A 25,667-nucleotide genomic window follows, 5' to 3' on the forward strand; every position below is an offset into this window, starting at 1 on the left:
ATTTCGGAGAATATTACCCGAGATGGCCTTGCCTTTAGTTTCTGGCCTAGGTCCCTATAATCTTTCTTAAGGACATCCCACCTACCTCTAACTTTGTCGTTGGTGCCAACTAGCACCAAGACCGCCGGGTCATACCCAGCCCCTCCTAACAAGTTTTCTACCAGGTCCGTAATGTGTCGTACCCGAGCACCAGGGAGACAACAGACTGTACAGCGATCATGGTCCCGGTAGCAGATTGCCCTGTCTGTCTTCCTGATAATAGAATCCCACACCGACACAATCTGACAAAGGTACCTCGCTATCCTTTTTCCCATCTGTGCTAGAGGGAGCGCTCCTCCGGTTGCTAGGGGGAACAGTCTCCTCCAGCTCCCTCATTTCTTCACTACCATCCTCCGAATCTTTGTCCAATCAGGTGAATTTATTGGGGTTTGGTAGTTCAGAGATGTCTTGCCTCCCCGCTTTTTCTTCCCTCTATCTGTAACCCACCTGGCTACCTCGTTGTCCTCGTCTACTGGTGATACCCCCTGCAACTCCTCCACCATTCTATCTAAACTTTGTTCGAGATTGTGACTGTCCCTCAGTCTTGTAACGGTTTGCTCTAGATCAGTTACCTAGGCTTCCAGGGCAGCCGTTCGCACACACCTCGCGCAAATCTATTCACACTTGGACGGTTACTCCAGGTGTGCATACATCTTGCACGACATGCACTGAGTGAGATTCTGAATCACGGTCCCACCCATTTTGTTTGTAAAGTCTAAATCCCTGTTACCTTCAGAAAAAGCAATTCAATCTATGCAATACAATACAATACTATAGCCTAGCTGTGATGAGAAACAATAGAGAACAACATAACTGTAATTGATAATACATTACAATCATGGACAAGAGGAGATACAGGAGGACAGAGAAGAAATAAAACAGTCACTTATACAGTAATGTAGTTAAGCTTATACTTATCTATCCTTGCGCACCCCCTTAATATGTGTCCAGAATGAAAGGGATGAGGTGGCAACCCTAGCAGTCTCCGGTCCCCTCTGTCACGCTCCTTTGATAGCGCACCTAGTACACACTCACACACACAAAATCGCAGCCCCTCACACGCTCACAAAATCTCAACCCCTCACACACTCAGAAAAATGCAGCCCCTCACACATTCACACACCCACAAAATGCAGTCTCTCACACACTCACAAAAATGCAGCCCCTCACACACTCACTGACAAAGTAGCAGCCCCAGTAATAATTTAGTGCATTTTAACATTATCTTATTTGTGAGGAATTCCATGTGATTTGCATGGTAATAATTATTCTCTGCTTATCTGTAATCATTATCATGTGAGACTCCACTTCATTTGTATGTTGACAATTATTTCTTGTGTGTTACATTACTGCTCTATCTTAGATCGTCATCATCATTTTGCTAATAATAAATTTGACAGATTATTCTGCTTATCAAGGTTGTCACGTTACGTTATTTTACTCTGTACGGGCCTAGTCTCTCTGCTAGTCTGGGAAGGGAGAGACTGTGCAGTAGTTATCATTAGGAAGACCCCCTGGAGCTGCCATTCCTGCTGTAAGGTACCACTACCATCTACAAATAACTGATATGTGCCCACACTTCCACACATTTGAGATACTACATACACAGCTTCTGTTTTGATGCCACCTTTTTACCACCCATCAGGTGGCCACAAAGAAATGGCTAACATGCGTAGAGCTTTAAATTACATGCACACTCTTCCCATAAGTGTTACAACAGCTAAAAGTAAATGTCTGACCTTGCATATTTACCTCACATTCATGTGTCATGATAGTCAGCTGCTACCTTGTGGAGCTCGACCGTGGTCCACAATCCTTTTACTCTGCGGCAAAGTGTGTGCTTCCTTGCTGGCTACATTTTACCAGGCCGCCCATTAGATTCTATCATCCAGTTCACACTTCTAGCAGCCGCTTATTGCCCACCTCTGTTGTTCTAGTAGAATACATTCTAAAAAAAACAAAGAATTCACAGTATTTTCTGCTACCTTTTAGTATGACGCTATTCCTGACTTACTTTGTATCAATATTAGAGTACTGACAAATTATATGTTTCACCATCAAACACATTGTGTTGCTGTATATATGTCTGATCCAATAAATGTCGGCAGAGTTATTTTCAAAGGCAGTGAAGTAGTTAATGTCTAGAGCAGGTAACCAGATATGTGTAAATATATGGAACACGGCTAATCTCACGATGAGAACAGCCATGGAAGAAAGTGGCAGACTGTGTGCTCAGTGAAGGTCAGTGTACAAGGTATGCTGTTACATGACAATCAAAGGGAATTAAAGAGAGACTGCTGTGTGCAGTAAGCCACACTGCAGCGCTCAGGGTTTTTCTTCATCACTTGTAATTAAATACTTCCACAATTAAATTGTATATTTATATATCTTTATTTACTGCAATTTATTTTGTAAAAAAATATATATAGATATTGCATAGGCAACAGATACTAACCGCTGTGCTACCATGTTGCATGTGAAACGGATCTTGAATCAGTGAGTGTGTGTGTAAACGGTATGCAGTTAGCATACCACTCGTTGGGATCCCGGCTGTCAAAATACCGATGTTGGGATCCCAACGGGGGCACCATACCACCACCGATATACAGGCCACGACACCCATACAGGGAGAACAGAACCTGTGGCGAGCCCCCCCTACCGCCATTCTACCCAGCACAGGGCTAGTCCACCCCGAATGTCAGGCCTGCCCCCCCCTGCACAAGTACAAAAGCACTACACAGTGTACTTGAAGAGTAGCTCCCTACCAGCGCAGCTCCTGCGCGCTTTCAGGGAGCTACTCGTCAAAGTGAGAGTCACAGCGGCTGCATGTAATGTCACGCAGTTGCCGCGGCCCGCCCCCCGCACTGTCCGGGCACGCCTGCGTTGCCCGGACCGTGCTCCTAAAATGGCGGCCAAACGCCACCGGCCCACCCCCTCCTGATCAGCGAACGCCTCTGCCTGTCAATCAGCCAAAGGCGATTGCAGTGCTGAGACGGCCGTCGGCTGTCTGGTATGTGCCTGTGCACTGCGGCGCCGGCGCATGTGCAGTTCAGACCTGATTGGCTGCTGTGCGAAAACGCACAGCATCAATCAGGTCTGAATTAGGCCCACTGTGTGTATCCCCTTGGAAATAGAGTGTTTCCTTGTGCTGTTCGATCTAAAATATAACTGGAAATATAGCAGCATCAACAAACTATTACGCTTCATTATATGGCAGATAGATGTATTTATGTCATATTAATCTCTTTATAATACCCCTTTCACACAGCCATAAATTTCCCGGGTTAAAACACATGAACGCGCATCAACCCGGGAAATTTCTTGGTGTGAAAGGGTACAGGGACAAAAACCCGGGATTTCTGTCCCTGCATTTCAACCCTGCAATCGACCAGGGTTGGTCCCGGGATCGTCCCTGGACCCTGGACAGTGTGAATGGTGCAGGGACATGTTCCACCTTCCCGGGTTGCCTCTGCTGATGCTGATTGGCTATTCAGGGCACTTCCTGGTCTTGTGGTTTTTCTGAGATGCCCATTTTCAGAAAATGCAGGGCCATCCCGGGTTCAGTATGAAAGGTGCAGACCCGGGATGTCTCGGCAAAAAATGCTGGTGTGAATGGTGCCAACCCGGGAATGTCCCTGCATGAGCACGTGGCAGAATTCCCGGGTTTTGTCCCTGCATTTCTGGTGTGAAAGGGGTATAAGTAGCCCAATACTCAATTGTGAGGACATGTAAGAGGGCCTAATTCAGATCTGATCGCAGCAGAAAATTTGTTAGCTAATGGGCAAAACCATGTGCACTGCAGGGGGGGGGGTCAGATATAATATGGGCAGAGAGAGTTTGATTTGTGTGGGGTATGTTAAAACTGAAATCTAAATTTCAGTGTAAAAATAAAGCAGAAGGTATTTACCGTGCACAGAAACAATATAACCCACCCAAATCTAACTCTCTCTGCAAATGATACATCTGCCCCACCTGCAAAGCACATGGTTTTGCCCATTAGCTAACAAATTTGCTGCTGCGATCAGATCTGAATTATCCCTTCAGTGTCTCACACTGTTATTGTTTATTAAATTGTATTTCTCTAATTCTTTTATTGCCATCCTTTTATTTTCTCTTCTATTCTTTCCATCTGCCTTCCCCCCTATATGTTATTGTTTACTTTAATTGGTCCTGCACTTTTTGTTATTTCTTCACCCCTGTCATTTCTGTTCCCCTTGTCATTTTGTCTTTCCCTATTCCTTTCTTTAGTTTCTCTTTTCAGTGGTGGTCTGGAAACCCCACCCAAGCCACTTTGTTGAGGCTTCCTAGCCTCTGATTACAGTGGCTATATACAGTGTTGGGTGTGGTCTCTTGTGGTGCGTGATGCCACCCTTCTGTCTGTTGTGAGCAGGGTTGCAGTGATCACCGAGTGATCCACGGCTTTCCCTCTAGTTTGGTCTTCAGTTGCTGGGGCCAGTCTCAGAACCCTACTATGCACTCTGTTGAACATGTGCCCTTTACTCCCCTGCAACTTTTTATCGTAAGTTTTTAAGTTAAGGGACAGACATATGTGGTGTTACAGACTTTCGTGCCACTACCTCCGCTAGTCATCTCCCCCCTTCTCCCCCTTTGCCGATGTTTGGTCTCTTCCATTAAACAGATTGGTGACAGTCGGCAACTTACAAGTATGTGGGGGAGGGGGGGGGGAATCCGCGCTCCTTGCTAGTTGTTTTGAAAACCTAAGGCCATGAGCCTCTTGACGCTTTTGGGGAATTATGTTTTTTCAGCTTTTGCACTCACATGGTTTTTGTGGTTTTCATCTTCAATTTGGTCACCCAACACCTGATCCTTGGCTTGGTTGGCTGTTGCTTACCTAATTCACTGACTTCAGAACCTTTCCTTATAGGTCTCCACAGGAATTCATGTTGGGAGTGGTTTGTGAGACACTCCTGTATATACTGAGTTGGTACGACACTTGTTAGCTGGCAAGGCCCCTCAGTTGCTAGGGACTATGGCGGTTAGATGTCTTGGGGGACAGGGGATGAAATGGAGCTATATCCTGGACTCCTGACAGCTATATCCTGGACTCTTGACAGGCATTCCCTAACAGACATACCCCTTTCTGCTCCACAAGACCCCATCTGGCTCATCTCAGTCATAAAAGTACTTTATACAGTAGTTATTCTTCAGAAGTTCTGTATAACTAAAGCAGACATTACCTGTAAAATTTTCCTCATAGCCTGACTATTGTGAGCTGCTAGCAAAGTGATATAATGCAAGTGGGAGGAGATTGTGGGCCTGATCCTGAGTTGGATGCAATGCCAATGCACACGAAAATTTGTGATTTTTTTCCCCACGCATATGCGTTTAAATCTCTAAAAAGTTGCACAACACATGTTGCATGGACTGATTGCATTGCACTAACTGGAATGTATTGGGCATTACTGGGTGATGAGAGGGAGGTGGCTAAACAGGTGCACATAGATATTCCATCTTATGGTTGTTTAATGTGAGTGTCACAGGCATTTCGCAGGAGTGGGTGCAGACTCAAACACTTATTTGCATATAATGGAGACCACACTCTGCACCTAGCGAGATTCTGCACCTAGCGTGGTTCTGGTGTAAGTTCTGATGGTGCCGACTGCAGACACACACAATGGGTGCCCCAACTCTTGTTCATTCAGATGCACACTTGTACAGCAGAGGAAGGGCTTTTACTAGCATTAGGTCACAGGTCAGACTATATACAGGCACTAAAGCGGTCGCAGCACCGTGCAACTCAGAATCAGCCTGTGTGTGGTGTAGAACTCAACATAGAGACACAATATGTATACACCTTTGGCAACACTCACTTAAATAAATCTAGAGGATGGACTGCCTCAGAGTATAAATAAGAGACATGTGTATAGACTAGGAGTATACATATAAAGTGGTAATAAAACTTTGTGTATAGAGGGAAATTTGCTTGCCAGAAGTAATATGGCTACACTCCAACAAATCTGGAGGTTAATATTGCAGCGTTAATATTTTATTAAATATTAGCAGCAGCAGCAGCACAAGATTTCCCAGTGCAGAGTTTGTGTTATGTGGGAGAAATACATGTGTGTAATCACTGATGATGTGCTATGATGTGTCCTGCATCTTCATGAAAATAGTCTGCTCTATTTAGAAAGACCTCTCCCTGTAGTGTATTGTACAGGATATTCCTTTCCTTTTATTATGTGTTCCCTTTGCCTCCCTTATTGTACAGCTCTATGAAACATCTACACTACTTACATATTAGTTGATTAGGATTATACAGCATGGAAGTATTACAAATGCTGTAAGTATGGTGTCATCATGTAAATGTACAAATGTAAATGTAGAGTTGTAAACTGTGGAACTCACAAATCATATTCAGGGGATCATATACTGCAGTGGTGGCCAATTCAGTCCCGTAGGACAAGGCAGTGGTCACCATGTGTGCTGCCTAGCACAATAATAAGGGTGATCTTATAAGCATCAGCCACTGCCCCCTCACACGTCTTCATGTCTGGTCATGGTGCAGCCTGTAGCATCACCTTTCCTTTCCCTCTCTGCATGGTGGCTGCTTCCTCTCCAGGCACCAGCCACCAATGTACTATACTGCTGCCCCCAGGATGGACATTGTTGGAAATGATGTGCGCAGGTTTTGATATTGAGTTTTATACAGTAGACATGCACCAGCAGATGGCTAAAACTATAAACAGCACAGTTACTTGACCAGCGATGTTGATTTCATGATAGATAACATGTTACATGTACACTGGTGATGGAGTGGAGCTTGAGTGTATCAGGTTTCATACAGCTAACCAAATACAATCATGACAGCCAAGACAGACACTGCTCCCATCCCCTGCATTTACTACCAACACCCCAGAAGTACCAAGACACATGTGAAGGGTGGTGCTAGAGGGTTCCCTTGACAGTGCTCACTTCACTGTCCAATCTGCAGTATCCTGGGAAGATCCCTATTTTTTCAACTCTACCATAAAGAATGTCTCTTTGTTGGCGCACAGAGAAAGAGATTTTTTTTATATATATTTAAAATATATATATTTTTTAAATTAATAAAATAAGTCTAATCACGAAGTAAGGACAATACTTTACATACATAGAGTGAAAAAGTGTACGTACACTTTTTTCACTCTATGTATGTATTGTATTGTCCTTACTTCGTGATTAGACTTATTTGATTAATTTATTAAAAGTTATATTTTAAATATATATAAAAAAATCTCTTTCACTGTGCGCCAACATAGAGACATTCTTTTCTTTCCAGTTCTTTTTGTGTTCATAAATCTTATCTCTGGTAGCACCCCCGAAAATCTTTATATGAGAATTGCCTATTTCTCTAACGTCCTAGTGGATGCTGGGGACTCCGTAAGGACCATGGGGAATAGACGGGCTCCGCAGGAGACTGGGCACTCTAAGAAAGATTTAGTACTACTGGTGTGCACTGGCTCCTCCCTCTATGCCCCTCCTCCAGACCCCAGTTAGAATCTGTGCCCGGAAGGAGCTGGGTGCATTTTAGTGAGCTCTCCTGAGCTTGCTATTAAGAAAGTATTTTAGTTAGGTTTTTTATTTTCAGAGAGCTTCTGCTGGCAACAGACTCTCTGCTACGTGGGACTGAGGGGGGAGAGAAGCAAACCTACTAACTGCGGCTAGGTTGCGCTTCTTAGGCTACTGGACACCATTAGCTCCAGAGGGATCGAACACAGGAACTTAACCTTGGTCGTCCGTTCCCGGAGCCGCACCACCGTCCCCCTCGCAGAGCCAGAAGACAGAAGCCGGCGGGTTGAAGCAAGAAGACGTCAAAATCGGCGGCAGAAGACTCCTGTCTTCATATGAGGTAGCGCACAGTACTGCAGCTGTGCGCCATTGCTCCCACACTAACCCACACACTCCGGTCACTGTAGGGTGCAGGGCGCAGGGGGGGGGCGCCCTGGGCAGCAATTGAGTACCTCCTGGCAAAAAGCAGCATATATACAGCTGGGCACTGTAATATGCATGAGCCCCCGCCATTATTTTTACACAAAATCGCGGGACAGAAGCCCGCCGCTGAGGGGGCGGGGCTTCTTCCACAGCACTCACCAGCGCCATTTTCTCTCCACAGCTCCGCTGAGAGGAAGCTGCCCAGGCTCTCCCCTGCAGACTCACGGTAAAAAGAGGGTAAAAAGAGAGGGGGGCACATAAATTTAGCACATTAATCATATATACAGCAGCTACTGGGTAAACACTAAGTTACTGTGTAATTCCTGGGTTATATAGCGCTGGGGTGTGTGCTGGCATACTCTCTCTCTGTCTCTCCAAAAGGCCTTGTGGGGGTCCTGTCCTCATATAGAGCATCCCCTGTGTGTGTGGTGTGTCGGTACGCTTGTGTCGACATGTTTGACGAGGAGGGCTATGTGGAGGCAGAGCAGGTGCAGATGAATGACGTGTCTCCGCCGACGGCACTGACACCTGATTGGATGGATATGTGGAAGGTGTTAAATGATAATGTAAACTCCTTGCATAAAAGGTTGGATAAAGCTGATGCCTTGGGACAGTCGGGGTCTCAGCCCATGCCTGATCCTACAGCGCAGAGGCCGTCTGGGTCTCAGAAGCGCCCACTATCCCAAATTGTTGACACAGATATCGACACGGATTCTGACTCCAGTGTCAATGGCGATGATGCAAAATTGCAGCCTAAAATGGCTAAAGCCATCCGCTACATGATTATAGCAATGAAGGATGTATTGCACATATCAGAGGTAAACCCTGTCCCTGACAAGAGGGTTTATATGTTTGGGGAGAAAAAGCAAGAGGTGACTTTTCCCCCTTCACATGAGTTAAATGAGTTATGTGAAAAAGCGTGGGATTCCCCTGATAGGAAAGTGCTGATTTCCAAAAGGTTACTTATGGCGTACCCTTTCCCGCCAACGGACAGGATGCGCTGGGAATCCTCCCCTAGGGTAGACAAAGCTCTGACACGCTTATCTAAGAAGGTGGCCCTGCCATCACAGGATACGACCTCCCTAAAGGATCCTGCGGATAGGAAGCAGGAAAGTATCCTGAAGTCTGTTTATACACATTCAGGTACTCTACTGAGGCCGGCAATTGCGTCGGCCTGGATGTGTAGTGCTGTAGCAGCATGGACAGATAATCTGTCCGAGGAACTGGATACCTTGGACAAGGATACTATTTTACTGACCCTGGGGCATATAAAAGACGCTGTCCTATATATGAGGGATGCCCAGAGGGACATTTGCCTACTGGGCTCTAGAATAAATGCAATGCCAATTTCTGCCAGAAGGGTCCTGTGGACTCGGCAATGGACAGGTGATGCCGACTCCAAAAAGCACATGGAGGTTTTACCTTACAAGGGTAAGGAATTGTTTGGGGAAGGTCTCTCGGACCTAGTTTCCACAGCTACGGCTGGGAAGTCAAATTTTTTGCCATATATTCCCTCACAGCGTAAGAAAGCACCGTATTACCAAATGCAGTCCTTTCGATCACAAAAAAAGCAAGAACGTCAGAGGTGCATCCTTTCTTGCCAGAGGCAGGGGTAGAGGAAAGAAGCTGCACCATACAGCTAGTTCCCAGGAACAGAAGTCCTCCCCGGCTTCCGCTAAATCCACCGCATGACGCTGGGGCTCCACAGGTGGAGCCAGGAGCGGTGGGGGCGCGTCTCCGAAATTTCAGCCACCAGTGGGTTCGCTCACAGGTGGATCACTGGGCTATACAGATTGTGTCTCAGGGATATAAGCTGGAATTCGAAGTGATGCCCCCTCACCGTTACCTCAAATCGGCCCTGCCAGCTTCCCCCATGGAAAGGGAGGTAGTGTTAGTGGCAATTCACAAGTTATATCTCCAGCAGGTGGTGGTAAAGGTTCCCCTCCTTCAACAGGGAAGGGGATACTATTCCACAATGTTTGTGGTACCGAAACCGGACGGTTCGGTCAGACCCATATTTAATTTAAAGTCCCTGAACATTTATCTGAAAAGATTCAAGTTCAAAATGGAATCGCTCAGAGCGGTCATTGCAAGCCTGGAAGAGGGGGATTTTATGGTGTCTCTGGACATCAAGGATGCTTACTTGCATGTTCCCATTTATCCACCTCATCAGGAGTACCTCAGATTTGTGGTACAGGACTGTCATTACCAATTCCAGACGTTGCCGTTTGGGCTCTCCACGGCACCGAGAATATTTACCAAGGTAATGGCGGAAATGATGGTGCTCCTTCGAAAGCAAGGAGTCACAATTATCCCATACTTGGTTGATCTCCTCAAGGCGAGGTCCAGAGAGCAGTTGCTGATCAGCGTAGCACACTCTCAGGAAGTGTTGCAACAGCACGGCTGGATTCTGAATATCCCAAAGTCGCAGCTGATTCCTACGACGCGTCTGCCCTTTCTGGGCATGATTCTGGACACAGACCAGAAGAAGGTGTTTCTCACGGCGGAGAAGGCTCAGGAGCTCGTGACTCTAGTCAGAGACCTCTTAAAACCGAAACAGGTGTCGGTGCATCACTGCACGCGAGTCCTGGGAAAGATGGTGGCATCATACGAAGCCATTCCCTTCGGCAGGTTCCATGCGAGGATCTTTCAGTGGGATCTGTTGGACAAGTGGTCCGGATCGCATCTTCAGATGCATCGGCTGATCACCCTATCCCCCAGGGCCAGGGTGTCCCTTCTGTGGTGGCTGCAGAGTGCTCACCTTCTCGAGGGCTGCAGGTTCGGCATACAGGACTGGGTCCTGGTGACCACGGATGCGAGCCTCCGAAGATGGGGGGCAGTCACTCAGGGAAGAAACTTCCAAGGGTTGTGGTCAAGCCAGGAGGCTTGTCTGCACATAAATATCCTGGAACTAAGGGTCATATGCAACGCCCTGAGTCAAGCGGAGCCTCTGCTTCGCAACCAACCGGTGCTGATTCAGTCAGACAACATCACCGCAGTGGCTCATGTAAACCGCCAGGGCGGCACAAGAAGCAGGGTGGCGATGGCGGAAGCCACCAGGATTCTTCGTTGAGCGAAGAATCACGTGCAAGCTCTGTCAGCAGTGTTCATTCCGGGAGTGGACAACTGGGAAGCAGACTTCCTCAGCAGGCACGACCTCCACCCGGGATAGTGGGGACTTCATCCAGAAGTCTTCACGCTGATTACAAATCGATGGGAACTGCCACAGGTGGACATGATGGCATCCCGCCTCAACAAAAAGCTAAAAAGGTATTGCGCCAGGTCAAGGGACCCTCAGGCGATAGCTGTCTACACACTAGTGACACCGTGGGTGTTCCAGTCGGTCTATGTATTTCCTCCTCTTCCTCTCATACCCAAGGTGCTGAGAATCGTAAGAAAAAGAGGAGTGAGAACAATACTCATTGTTCTGGATTGGCCAAGAAGGACTTGGTACCTGGAACTGCAAGAAATGCTCACAGAGGACCCATGGCCTCTGCCTCTCAGACAGGACCTGTTGCAACAGGGGCCCTGTCTGTTCCAAGACTTACCGCGGCTGCGTTTGACGGCATGGCGGTTGAACGCCGGATCCTAGCAGAAAAAGGCATTCCGGATGAAGTTATTCCTACGCTAATAAAGGCTAGGAAGGACGTGACAGCAAAACACTATCACCGTATATGGAGAAAATATGTTGCTTGGTGTGAGGCCAGGAAGGCCCCTACAGAGGAATTCCAGCTGGGCCGGTTCCTGCACTTCCTACAGTCTGGAGTGACTATGGGCTTGAAGTTGTGGTCCATAAAGGTCCAGATTTCAGCCCTATCCATTTTCTTTCAAAAAGAACTGGCTTCTCTTCCTGAGGTTCAGACGTTTGTTAAGGGAGTGCTGCATATTCAGCCCCCTTTTGTGCCACCAGTGGCACCTTGGGATCTCAACGTGGTGTTGGGTTTCCTGAAATCCCACTGGTTTGAGCCACTTAAGACCGTGGAGCTAAAGTATCTCACGTGGAAGGTGGTCATGCTATTGGCCTTAGCTTCGGCTAGGCGTGTGTCAGAATTGGCGGCTTTGTCATGTGAAAGCCCCTATCTGGTTTTCCATGTGGACAGGGCAGAATTACGGACTCGTCCACAATTTCTGCCGAAGGTGTGTCATCTTTTCATTTGAACCAACCTATTGTGGTGCCTACGGCTACTCGTGACTTGGAGGATTCCAAGTTGCTTGATGTAGTCAGGGCTTTGAAGATTTATGTTGCCAGAACGGCTGGAGTCAGGAAAACTGACTCGCTGTTTATCCTGTATGCATCCAACAAGCTGGGTGCTCCTGCTTCAAAGCAAACTATTGCTCGCTGGATCTGTAACACAATTCAGCAGGCTCATTCTGCGGCGGGATTGCCGCATTCAAAATCAATAAAAGCCCATTCCACAAGGAAAGTGGGCTCTTCTTGGGCGGCTGCCCGAGGGGTCTTGGCATTACAGCTTTGCCGAGCAGCTACTTGGTCGGGTTCAAACACCTTTGCAAAATTCTACAAGTTTGATACCCTGGCTGAGGAGGACCTTGTGTTTGCCCATTCGGTGCTGCAGAGTCATCCGCACTCTCTCGCCCGTTTGGGAGCTTTGGTATAATCCCCATGGTCCTTACGGAGTCCCCAGCATCCACTAGGACGTTAGAGAAAATAAGATTTTACTCACCGGTAAATCAATTTCTCGTAGTCCGTAGTGGATGCTGGGCGCCCGTCCCAAGTGCGGACTTTCTGCAATACGTGTATATAGTTATTGCTTAATAAAGGGTTATGTTATGTTGGCATCTGTGGTTGATGCTTTGTTGTTGTTCATACTGTTAACTGGGTATGTTATCACAAGTTATACGGTGTGATTGGTGTGGCTGGTATGAGTCTTACCCTGGATTCCAAAATCCTTTCCTTGTAATGTCAGCTCTTCCGGGCACAGTTTCCTTAACTGAGGTCTGGAGGAGGGGCATAGAGGGAGGAGCCAGTGCACACCAGTAGTACTAAATCTTTCTTAGAGTGCCCAGTCTCCTGCGGAGCCCGTCTATTCCCCATGGTCCTTACGGAGTCCCCAGCATCCACTACGGACGACGAGAAATAGATTTACCGGTGAGTAAAATCTTATTTTTTGATTATTACAGAATGGGGTTTTGTTATATAAGTGTAGTTAATATACTGGTGCAGAGCATCATCCCATTTCCCCCTTTCCCATTTATGATCAACTCCACGATAAGTAAGTATGCAGATTTCCACAAAGACATTGGGGGTCATTCTGAGTTGATCGCACGCTGCAACTTTTTGCAGCCCGTGCAATCAACTAGACGCCACCTAGGGGGGAGTGGATTTTTGCATCGCAAGGCTGCGAACACTTGTGCAGCCCTGCTAAGCAAAAAAAGTTTTGTGCAGAACTAGACTAGGGTAAGAGTTACTCACCCTCTGCGATCACTCCAGTGTTGCAGGTCCCAGAATTGACGTCAGATATCCGCCCTCCAAACGCCTCGATACGCCTGCATTCGGATCTCCACACCCATGAAATCGGTGAGTTGACGCCCGGATCCGCCTTCCTCCTGTCAATCTTCTTGTGGTCACCGCTGCGACAGCTTTCTTCGTTGGAGGCGTCGCCTACGCAATGTGGCCACAATGCGCCTGCGCAATGTGGCCGCCGTGCATGCACAGTTCTGACCCGATCGCACAGCTGTGAAGAAGCGCAGCGTGCGGTCGGGTCAGAATGACCCCCATTGTCTGGAAGGATAGACAAGGGATGAGTACGGTCCCTCGTCTTGGATGGCTGTAATGCTCTTTACCACAGTGACAAAAGAAACAAGATTCGTTCACAGGATTAGTTGGAAAATCATCACTGGCACTTTTGGCCTCAGATCCCACGGTTTTACCTAAAGCTACTTGCGTAGGTGTTGCTGATGATGATGATCAGGGTATTCCATTCTGGCTATTTGTTTCACCCACAGCCAGAGCAGAAGAAGCAGGTCCTGTCACTTTGGAACTGCTTATTCAAACATCTATTGTAATCACAATTAAAAAGCAAATTCTGGTATTCTTAACTACCAGGATCCCAATGAAACTTTCAATTAAGTAATGCAAAAAGCTGGCAATGACTTCTATATGGGAGGGGTGCAGAAATAATCATCAAACAAGAAGATGCTGCCAATTGTTATTATCAGTGCATATTTTGTACCCGGGGATTAGCACTGCAAGAGATACATCATCTGACAGGCATACATGAGTATATGTCCAGTCTACCTCTGGAGATTTGTGACCTTTTACTGAGCTCGGCCCGTGCATGCTTGGCACTTTCCAATTCCTCTAACTGTTGGGAGTCGTATAAAGTAACATGCAACCAAATCTGAATACGTAAGAGTAAGCCGTTTTTGTGCACATATATAGTACATAAAATATGGATATGTTAAACTCAGCTTGAGCCTCCTCATATGGATGGTCAACCGAGCTAATGTCAAGGAGCACACGTACTCTCCACGCCCAGGAGATGTCTCCACAAACTTGAGTACAATCGGGTGCACCCACGTATCTCTTTAGAACTGTCCCTTTCATTATAGTAAACTTTCATGTTTTTTCTCTAAAAACACTACTTTTCTATTTATTCATGAGAGTGAAGGGATAGCAAGATGTTTGCTACATGGACGTGCAGAATGGTTCTCACAGAATAGGTCAAATTGCACATATATTTATAGACATTAAATCAACAGACACCATTGTGCACCACAAGGAGCATTCTCCCCACTGATTTCAGAACATAATATACTCACTTTGCTAAATTAAACCCATCAAACTCCTTACTTTAGCACATAGAGAATGTATGATCATTGGGGGTAATTCAGACCTGATCGCTTGCTAGCAGTTTTTTGCAGCGCTGCGATCAGATAGTCGCCGCCTACAGGGGAGTGTATTTTAGCTGTGCAAGTGTGCGAACGCATGTGCAGCCGAGCGGTACAACTAAATTTTGTGCAGTTTGTGAGTTGCCCAGAACTTACTCAGCCGCTGCGATCACTTCAGCCTGTTCGGGGCCAGAATTGACGTCAGACACCCGCCTTGCAAACACATGGACATGCTTGCGTTTTTCCAACCACTCCCAGAAAACGGTCAGTTGCCACCCATAAACGCCTTCTTCCTATCAATCTCCTCGCGATCGGCTCTGCGAATGGATTCTTTGTTAAATCCATTGCACAGTAACGATCCGCTTTGTACCCGTATGATGTGCCTGCGCATTGTGGTGCATATGCATGTGCAGTTCTGACCTGATTGCAGTGCTGCAAAAAACGCTAGTGAGCGATCAGGTCTGAATTACCCCCTTTGTCTGTTCGCCAGGCAGGACTGCCCAACACTAAGATGTCATCAGCATGATGATGTTTCATTTTACTAAGGAATTAAAAGGTGTATGTTCTGATGTCACCTTATTACTGAGCAAAGGTTGTTGATATACAGTAGCAGCTTATAGTACCTCCCAACTGTCCTGCTCTTGGTTGGACAGTCCTAACTTTGGAGGTCTGTCCATTAGAGATGAGCGCCTGAAATTTTTCGGGTTTTGTGTTTTGGTTTTGGGTTCGGTTCCGCGGCCGTGTTTTGGGTTCGAACGCGTTTTGGCAAAACCTCACCGAATTTTTTTTGTCGGATTCGGGTGTGTTTTGGATTCGGGTGTTTTTTTCAAAAAACACTAAAAAACAGCTTAAATCATAGAATTTGGGGGTCATTTTGATCCCAAAGTATTATTAACCTCAAAAACCATAATTTACACTCATTTTCAGTCTATTCTGAATACCTCACGCCTCACAATATTATTTTTAGTCCTAAAATTTGCACCGAGGTCGCTGTGTGAGTAAGATAAGCGACCCTAGTGGCCGACACAAACACCGGGCCCATCTAGGAGTGGCACTGCAGTGTCACGCAGGATGTCCCTTCCAAAAAACCCTCCCCAAACAGCACATGACGCAAAGAAAAAAAGAGGCGCAATGAGGTAGCTGTGTGAGTAAGATTAGCGACCCTAGTGGCCGACACAAACACCGGGCCCATCTAGGAGTGGCACTGCAGTGTCACGCAGGATGTCCCTTCCAAAAAACCCTCCCCAAACAGCACATGACGCAAAGAAAAAAAGAGGCGCAATGAGGTAGCTGACTGTGTGAGTAAGATTAGCGACCCTAGTGGCCGACACAAACACCGGGCCCATCTAGGAGTGGCACTGCAGTGTCACGCAGGATGTCCCTTCCAAAAAACCCTCCCCAATCAGCACATGATGCAAAGAAAAAGAAAAGAAAAAAGAGGTGCAAGATGGAATTGTCCTTGGGCCCTCCCACCCACCCTTATGTTGTATAAACAAAACAGGACATGCACACTTTAACCAACCCATCATTTCAGTGACAGGGTCTGCCACACGACTGTGACTGATATGACGGGTTGGTTTGGACCCCCCCCAAAAAAGAAGCAATTAATCTCTCCTTGCACAAACTGGCTCTACAGAGGCAAGATGTCCACCTCATCTTCACCCTCCGATATATCACCGTGTACATCCCCCTCCTCACAGATTATCAATTCGTCCCCACTGGAATCCACCATCTCAGCTCCCTGTGTACTTTGTGGAGGCAATTGCTGCTGGTCAATGTCTCCGCGGAGGAATTGATTATAATTCATTTTAATGAACATCATCTTCTCCACATTTTCTGGATGTAACCTCGTACGCCGATTGCTGACAAGGTGAGCGGCGGCACTAAACACTCTTTCGGAGTACACACTTGTGGGAGGGCAACTTAGGTAGAATAAAGCCAGTTTGTGCAAGGGCCTCCAAATTGCCTCTTTTTCCTGCCAGTATAAGTACGGACTGTGTGACGTGCCTACTTGGATGCGGTCACTCATATAATCCTCCACCATTCTATCAATGTTGAGAGAATCATATGCAGTGACAGTAGACGACATGTCCGTAATCGTTGTCAGGTCCTTCAGTCCGGACCAGATGTCAGCATCAGCAGTCGCTCCAGACTGCCCTGCATCACCGCCAGCGGGTGGGCTCGGAATTCTGAGCCTTTTCCTCGCACCCCCAGTTGCGGGAGAATGTGAAGGAGGAGATGTTGACAGGTCGCGTTCCGCTTGACTTGACAATTTTGTCACCAGCAGGTCTTTCAACCCCAGCAGACCTGTGTCTGCCGGAAAGAGAGATCCAAGGTAGGCTTTAAATCTAGGATCGAGCACGGTGGCCAAAATGTAGTGCTCTGATTTCAACAGATTGACCACCCGTGAATCCTTGTTAAGCGAATTAAGGGCTGCATCCACAAGTCCCACATGCCTAGCGGAATCGCTCCCTTTTAGCTCCTTCTTCAATGCCTCCAGCTTCTTCTGCAAAAGCCTGATGAGGGGAATGACCTGACTCAGGCTGGCAGTGTCTGAACTGACTTCACGTGTGGCAAGTTCAAAGGGCATCAGAACCTTGCACAACGTTGAAATCATTCTCCACTGCACTTGAGACAGGTGCATTCCACCTACTATATCGTGCTCAATTGTATAGGCTTGAATGGCCTTTTGCTGCTCCTCCAACCTCTGAAGCATATAGAGGGTTGAATTCCACCTCGTTACCACTTCTTGCTTCAGATGATGGCAGGGCAGGTTCAGTAGTTTTTGGTGGTGCTCCAGTCTTCTGTACGTGGTGCCTGTACGCCGAAAGTGTCCCGCAATTTTTCTGGCCACCGACAGCATCTCTTGCACGCCCCTGTCGTTTTTTAAAAAATTCTGCACCACCAAATTCAAGGTATGTGCAAAACATGGGACGTGCTGGAATTTGCCCATATTTAATGCACACACAATATTGCTGGCGTTGTCCGATGCCACAAATCCACAGGAGAGTCCAATTGGGGTAAGCCATTCCGCGATGATCTTCCTCAGTTGCCGTAAGAGGTTTTCAGCTGTGTGCGTATTCTGGAAAGCGGTGATACAAAGCGTAGCCTGCCTAGGAAAGAGTTGGCGTTTGCGAGATGCTGCTACTGGTGCCGCCGCTGCTGTTCTTGCGGCGGGAGTCCATACATCTACCCAGTGGGCTGTCACAGTCATATTGTCCTGACCCTGCCCTGCTCCACTTGTCCACATGTCCGTGGTTAAGTGGACATTGGGTACAACTGCATTTTTTAGGACACTGGTGAGTCTTTTTCTGACGTCCGTGTACATTCTCGGTATCGCCTGCCTAGAGAAGTGGAACCTAGATGGTATTTGGTAACGGGGGCACACTGCCTCAATAAATTGTCTAGTTCCCTGTGAACTAACGGCGGATACCGGACGCACGTCTAACACCAACATAGTTGTCAAGGACTCAGTTATCCGCTTTGCAGTAGGATGACTGCTGTGATATTTCATCTTCCTCGCAAAGGACTGTTGAACAGTCAATTGCTTACTGGAAGTAGTACAAGTGGGCTTACGACTTCCCCTCTGGGATGACCATCGACTCCCAGCGGCAACAACAGCAGCGCCAGCAGCAGTAGGCGTTACACGCAAGGATGCATCGGAGGAATCCCAGGCAGGAGAGGACTCGTCAGAATTGCCAGTGACATGGCCTGCAGGACTATTGGCATTCCTGGGGAAGGAGGAAATTGACACTGAGGGAGTTGGTGGGGTGGTTTGCGTGAGCTTGGTTACAAGAGGAAGGGATTTACTGGTCAGTGGACTGCTTCCGCTGTCACCCAAAGTTTTTGAACTTGTCACTGACTTATTATGAATGCGCTGCAGGTGACGTATAAGGGAGGATGTTCCGAGGTGGTTAACGTCCTTACCCCTACTTATTACAGCTTGACAAAGGGAACACACGGCTTGACACCTGTTGACCGCATTTCTGGTGAAATACCTCCACACCGAAGAGCTGATTTTTTTGGTATTTTCACCTGGCATGTCAACGGCCATATTCCTCCCACGGACAACAGGTGTCTCCCCGGGTGCCTGACTTAAACAAACCACCTCACCATCAGAATCCTCCTGGTCAATTTCCTCCCCAGCGCCAGCAACACCCATATCCTCCTCATCCTGGTGTACTTCAACACTGACATCTTCAATCTGACTATCAGGAACTGGACTGCGGGTGCTCCTTCCAGCACTTGCAGGGGGCGTGCAAATGGTGGAAGGCGCATGCTCTTCACGTCCAGTGTTGGGAAGGTCAGGCATCGCAACCGACACAATTGGACTCTCCTTCGTGGATTTGGGATTTCGAAGAATGCACAGTTCTTTGCTGTGCTGCTTTTGCCAGCTTGAGTCTTTTCATTTTTCTAGCGAGAGGCTGAGTGCTTCCATCCTCATGTGAAGCTGAACCACTAGCCATGAACATAGGCCAGGGCCTCAGCCGTTCCTTGCCACTCCGTGTGGTAAATGGCATATTGGCAAGTTTACGCTTCTCCTCCGACAATTTTATTTTAGGTTTTGGAGTCCTTTTTTTACTGATATTTGGTGTTTTGGATTTGACATGCTCTGTACTATGACATTGGGCATCGGCCTTGGCAGACGACGTTGCTGGCATTTCATCGTCTCGGCCATGACTAGTGGCAGCAGCTTCAGCACGAGGTGGAAGTGGATCTTGATCTTTCCCTAATTTTGGAACCTTAACATTTTTGTTCTCCATATTTTAATAGGCACAACTAAAAGGCACCTCAGGTAAACAATGGAGATGGATGGATTGGATACTAGTATACAATTATGGACGGGCTGCCGAGTGCCGACACAGAGGTAGCCACAGCCGTGAACTACCGCACTGTACTGTGTCTGCTGCTAATATATAGACTGGTTGATAAAGAGATAGTATACTCGTAACTAGTATGTATGTATAAAGAAAGAAAAAAAAACCACGGTTAGGTGGTATATACAATTATGGACGGGCTGCCGAGTGCCGACACAGAGGTAGCCACAGCCGTGAACTACCGCACTGTACTGTGTCTGCTGCTAATATATAGACTGGTTGATAAAGAGATAGTATACTCGTAACTAGTATGTATGTATAAAGAAAGAAAAAAAAACCACGGTTAGGTGGTATATACAATTATGGACGGGCTGCCGAGTGCCGACACAGAGGTAGCCACAGCCGTGAACTACCGCACTGTACTGTGTCTGCTGCTAATATATAGACTGGTTGATAAAGAGATAGTATACTCGTAACTAGTATGTATGTATAAAGAAAGAAAAAAAAACCACGGTTAGGTGGTATATACAATTATGGACGGGCTGCCGAGTGCCGACACAGAGGTAGCCACAGCCGTGAACTACCGCACTGTACTGTGTCTGCTGCTAATATATAGACTGGTTGATAAAGAGATAGTATACTCGTAACTAGTATGTATGTATAAAGAAAGAAAAAAAAACCACGGTTAGGTGGTATATACAATTATGGACGGGCTGCCGAGTGCCGACACAGAGGTAGCCACAGCCGTGAACTACCGCACTGTACTGTGTCTGCTGCTAATATATAGACTGGTTGATAAAGAGATAGTATACTCGTAACTAGTATGTATGTATAAAGAAAGAAAAAAAAACCACGGTTAGGTGGTATATACAATTATGGACGGGCTGCCGAGTGCCGACACAGAGGTAGCCACAGCCGTGAACTACCGCACTGTACTGTGTCTGCTGCTAATATATAGACTGGTTGATAAAGAGATAGTATACTCGTAACTAGTATGTATGTATAAAGAAAGAAAAAAAAACCACGGTTAGGTGGTATATACAATTATGGACGGGCTGCCGAGTGCCGACACAGAGGTAGCCACAGCCGTGAACTACCGCACTGTACTGTGTCTGCTGCTAATATATAGACTGGTTGATAAAGAGATAGTATACTCGTAACTAGTATGTATGTATAAAGAAAGAAAAAAAAACCACGGTTAGGTGGTATGTACAATTATGGACGGGCTGCCGAGTGCCGACACAGAGGTAGCCACAGCCGTGAACTACCGCACTGTACTGTGTCTGCTGCTAATATATAGACTGGTTGATAAAGAGATAGTATACTCGTAACTAGTATGTATGTATAAAGAAAGAAAAAAAAACCACGGTTAGGTGGTATATACAATTATGGACGGGCTGCCGAGTGCCGACACAGAGGTAGCCACAGCCGTGAACTACCGCACTGTACTGTGTCTGCTGCTAATATATAGACTGGTTGATAAAGAGATAGTATACTCGTAACTAGTATGTATGTATAAAGAAAGAAAAAAAAACCACGGTTAGGTGGTATATACAATTATGGACGGGCTGCCGAGTGCCGACACAGAGGTAGCCACAGCCGTGAACTACCGCACTGTACTGTGTCTGCTGCTAATATATAGACTGGTTGATAAAGAGATAGTATACTCGTAACTAGTATGTATGTATAAAGAAAGAAAAAAAAACCACGGTTAGGTGGTATATACAATTATGGACGGGCTGCCGAGTGCCGACACAGAGGTAGCCACAGCCGTGAACTACCGCACTGTACTGTGTCTGCTGCTAATATAGACTGGTTGATAAAGAGATAGTATACTACTAATATTATATATACTGGTGGTCAGGTCACTGGTCACTAGTCACACTGGCAGTGGCACTCCTGCAGCAAAAGTGTGCACTGTTTAATTTTAATATAATATTATGTACTCCTGGCTCCTGCTATAACCTATAACTGGCACTGCAGTAGTGCTCCCCAGTCTCCCCCACAATTATAAGCTGTGTGAGCTGAGCAGTCAGACAGATATATAATATATATACTTAGATGATGCAGCACACTGGCCTGAGCCTGAGCAGTGCACACAGATATGGTATGTGACTGACTGAGTCACTGTGTGTATCGCTTTTTTCAGGCAGAGAACGGATATATTAAATAAACTGCACTGTGTGTCTGGTGGTCACTCACTATATAATATATTATGTACTCCTGGCTCCTGCTATAACCTATAACTGGCACTGCAGTAGTGCTCCCCAGTCTCCCCCACAATTATAAGCTGTGTGAGCTGAGCAGTCAGACAGATATATATAATATTATATATAGATAATAGATGATGCAGCACACTGGCCTGAGCCTGAGCAGTGCACACAGATATGGTATGTGACTGAGTCACTGTGTGCTGTGTATCGCTTTTTTCAGGCAGAGAACGGATTATAAATAAAACTGGTGTGGTCACTATCAGCAAAACTCTGCACTGTACTGAGTACTCCTAATGCTCCCCAAAATTAGTAAATCAAGTGTCTCTCTAATCTATTCTAAACGGAGAGGACGCCAGCCACGTCCTCTCACTATCAATCTCAATGCACGTGTGAAAATGGCGGCGACGCGCGGCTCCTTATATAGAATCCGAGTCTCGCGATAGAATCCGAGCCTCGCGAGAATCCGACAGCGTCATGATGACGTTCGGGCGCGCTCGGGTTAACCGAGCAAGGCGGGAAGATCCGAGTCGCTCGGACCCGTGAAAAAAAACATGAAGTTCTGGCGGGTTCGGATTCAGAGAAACCGAACCCGCTCATCTCTACTGTCCATCCGTTCTTCAATCTGGACATTTGTCCTCATTTATGGGAAGTCAAGAAGTGTTACACTGCTTCACACTGTGGACCTGAATTGGTTTCTTTCTAAAAAGCCATCCACAAGGGCCATTCCTAGTGGGACATGGCCATGCTATAAGTGTTCCATAGACATGTCCAAGTTTGGAGACCTCAGATGTTGGGAGGCATGTACCGGCCTTACACCATTTTACCATTTACTGCCCTGTACAGGGTTTTGGTGATCTCACTTCCGTCTTCACCAACAACTGTCCTACTTTTCAGCTCAGTTACTTCACTTACAATATGAAACATTATACTGAAATGGAAATGCTTCTAAAATTTTGGATTGCAATGGATCAACTACAGTAGTTTATTTTCTTTTGTCTGCTGATAACTTTCACACTCTTCTGCTCTCTATTGCTTTCACACCTCTCTCTGGTCTGCTCTTTGATGCAACTGTTTTACTTTTGTGTAATTGCTTCTAAATTGTAATTAACTTAGGGTCCTATGGATAAAATACACTTTGGTGCTTATGTAGATTTACATGAATTTCGTAACTTGTGCTCTTGCAAAGAAGAATTACCAAGAGTGGTAAATACAGGTGCTGATATGGTATGTTTCTGCCCAGCAGCCGCTTAATGGAGATAGTCAATCTCCTGCACACACAAAAACAAAATACCTGGAGCAGCGCTGTATATATGAATGATATATAATTCTGAAATTAGTATATGTAAATATTTCATGTTGTAAAATCAATTAAGATTATTTGAATAATACATTATTTTCTCACACACAAAATAATTAAAACCATTAAAATACTGACATAGAGCAGATATCTCACCCATATGATTTTCATATATGGAAAAAAGTACATTACAAGTGGGCCTGTTCCTATAGTGCTTCCAGTGGAAATATGACTTTTCCTGAGTTTCTCAGATTGTATGTTCTGTCCTTAACGCTCACTGCAAAGGGAGGTGTTCTGCATTTCCCAATCAATGTGCTGAGTACAGCGTGTCCTTTATGTTCTCCGCTAGAGGGATGTTCTCCTAAACTGGAATAGCAGTGCTTGTGCTGTCGTACTCAAATAGATGGCGTCACAATCCTCGTCACCATTCCCCCAGGCAGTTGGAAGACCAATGATGTCCATGTTAAGCAGGTCTTTTTATTTCTGGAGCTTGTGCAGGCCGTGTGTATACAATTGATAGTCCAGTGGATGGATACAGTGGATATAGTGGATATATCTGACTCTCACACTCACTTGTACCTGGAGAAGCGGGATGTGGTTAGGATACAGAGGCTATATACTGTAAGGGTGTGTCTGCAGTCTGACACATACATTTCACCCCAGCCATATCATTTGCCATTTGCGGATGCCCAAGGGCAGGTACATATACATAATGATGATAGTTGCCAGCAATAACAAACCATTTGTGAAATGCATCGCTGACACTGATTGATGCTTCTTTTGTTGGTGGTGTATATATTTCATTTTAGTGTGCGTGTTTTATGAAATATATTTTTTATTACCATATTCAAGAGAGTTGTAACTTAGAGAGGTTTTTTTTAAATTTTCCTGAAGCCTAGCAGTGACTTTGTATTAGGTAATCAAAACAAATGGTTAAAAATATGGATGTAAGTTTATGTGATGTATGCCTATCCCATACCGGGCACATATGTTACTGTTGCAGATAGAGATGAAGCAAAGTGAAATTGAGCCCCAGGCTGGCCCATCCCACCACATGTGACACCATGACATCATGAAGAGTGGGCCAGACCACTATAGTGACCATAAGTTAAACTTCTGGCATGTCTTAAGGACGTACTGTACATGATGGTTCTCTGAAGGCTCTACAGGTTTCAGTATGCCACTCCATGCAGCCTGCAAGCTACAAACAGGTGCCCTGACGATGTTGTCCACATGCTGCAAATCCCTAGTTAGGGTTTTGTGTGCATCATCAATCCCGAAATGTGTGGTGTTGTTGTTGTTGTTATCATCATCATCATTATTATATGCAAACTGGCATTCTGTACTATACTGTATGTGTTTTAGCGAACAGTTCTTGAGAACCAATCCTGAGTGACATAATGTGGTTCATTTATGAAAGGACAAAAGTTTGGCGTCTGCAAGATTTGCAGGGCTTTTTGTATGAAAGCCTCTGATTTTATGCAAAGCCAATGAAGCTTAAATGTCAAAAATGTTAGAGGTGAAAATGTTCTCCATGAAGTGATGGGTTGAGCTGCATAGATTTGGGGAATTCATAACTAAATTCAGGATAGGTACACTTCTACAGGTCATTTTGACCTTTCATTCATAATTTATTTGAGATACACTGAAAATGAGGCTTAACCAATCAGTATTTTGGAGTGAAACTGAGGTCTTAAAATAATTGCAGTCTGTACAACTATAGTTAAGTCGTCTTTTTACTGCTATGTATTTTGTCCGTGGAACATTTGAATCAAAATGGCATTTTTATGTCACTCAACACAACTAACAGCAAGCTATTTCACGACAAACATTTCTTAAAGAATGAAGTTCAAATTCTGACATGTTCTGGAGGCAAATCCTAATGCAATAAGATATTATCATAACGTAACAGTTAACTTAATAAAAACACAAGCATGAGTCAAACACAGCTTTATTTATAGGCCTATTGTATAGTAGGAAGTACAGACATTAGCTCATAATGAATAGGGTGAGGGGTGCAGATGGGCAGCTATTTATAAGAGGAGGAAGTCTCAGCAACAAGGATCTCAGGATCCTGAGGTCAAACTGTCTGACTTTAAATCATTACCATTATGTAAGAAGCCGGAAAATGCATGTAAACTGCATAGAAATCAGACTGACCTACAATTTATCCAGCTGCATTATACAACCTAGGAGAAACTGTGAAGGCTGGTTTAACTATTTAATCACCAGGATTGTCTCTAATTTAAAATATTTTAATATATGTCGGATGGTAAAGATTAACATAAATAGTCTTAATATTAAGTTAAAGAATTTGTTCGCCTCAGGGTCATCCACCTGGTAACATTCTTGAGAGAGATTGTTAAGGGGAGCAGAATGTCTTGGTATAGAGAGGCCTGAGATTAGAGTGGTGTCATCACTCTCTGATTATGTGTCACCATTGAGTGGTCCCATCACTTAAATGTTTTCTGGACTGAAAAAGACCTCAAAATGGTCCATTGGGAAATGCAGACTGACAAT

At 45.7% G+C, this 25,667-nt stretch overlaps 1 long non-coding RNA gene across 1 annotated transcript in view; it reads left to right on the forward strand.

The window, feature by feature from the left end:
- The first annotated feature begins 1,516 nt into the window (after positions 1-1,516).
- LOC134935141 (uncharacterized) overlaps positions 1,517-25,667 on the forward strand; it is an 80,366-nt gene continuing 56,215 nt past the window's right edge. The window contains exon 1 of the long non-coding RNA XR_010179931.1: positions 1,517-1,573. This is a non-coding gene — a long non-coding RNA (uncharacterized LOC134935141). The remainder of the gene's footprint in view (positions 1,574-25,667) is intronic.

The sequence above is a fragment of the Pseudophryne corroboree genome, chromosome 6 (genome assembly GCF_028390025.1).
Source record: "Pseudophryne corroboree isolate aPseCor3 chromosome 6, aPseCor3.hap2, whole genome shotgun sequence".
NCBI lineage: Eukaryota > Metazoa > Chordata > Amphibia > Anura > Myobatrachidae > Pseudophryne > Pseudophryne corroboree.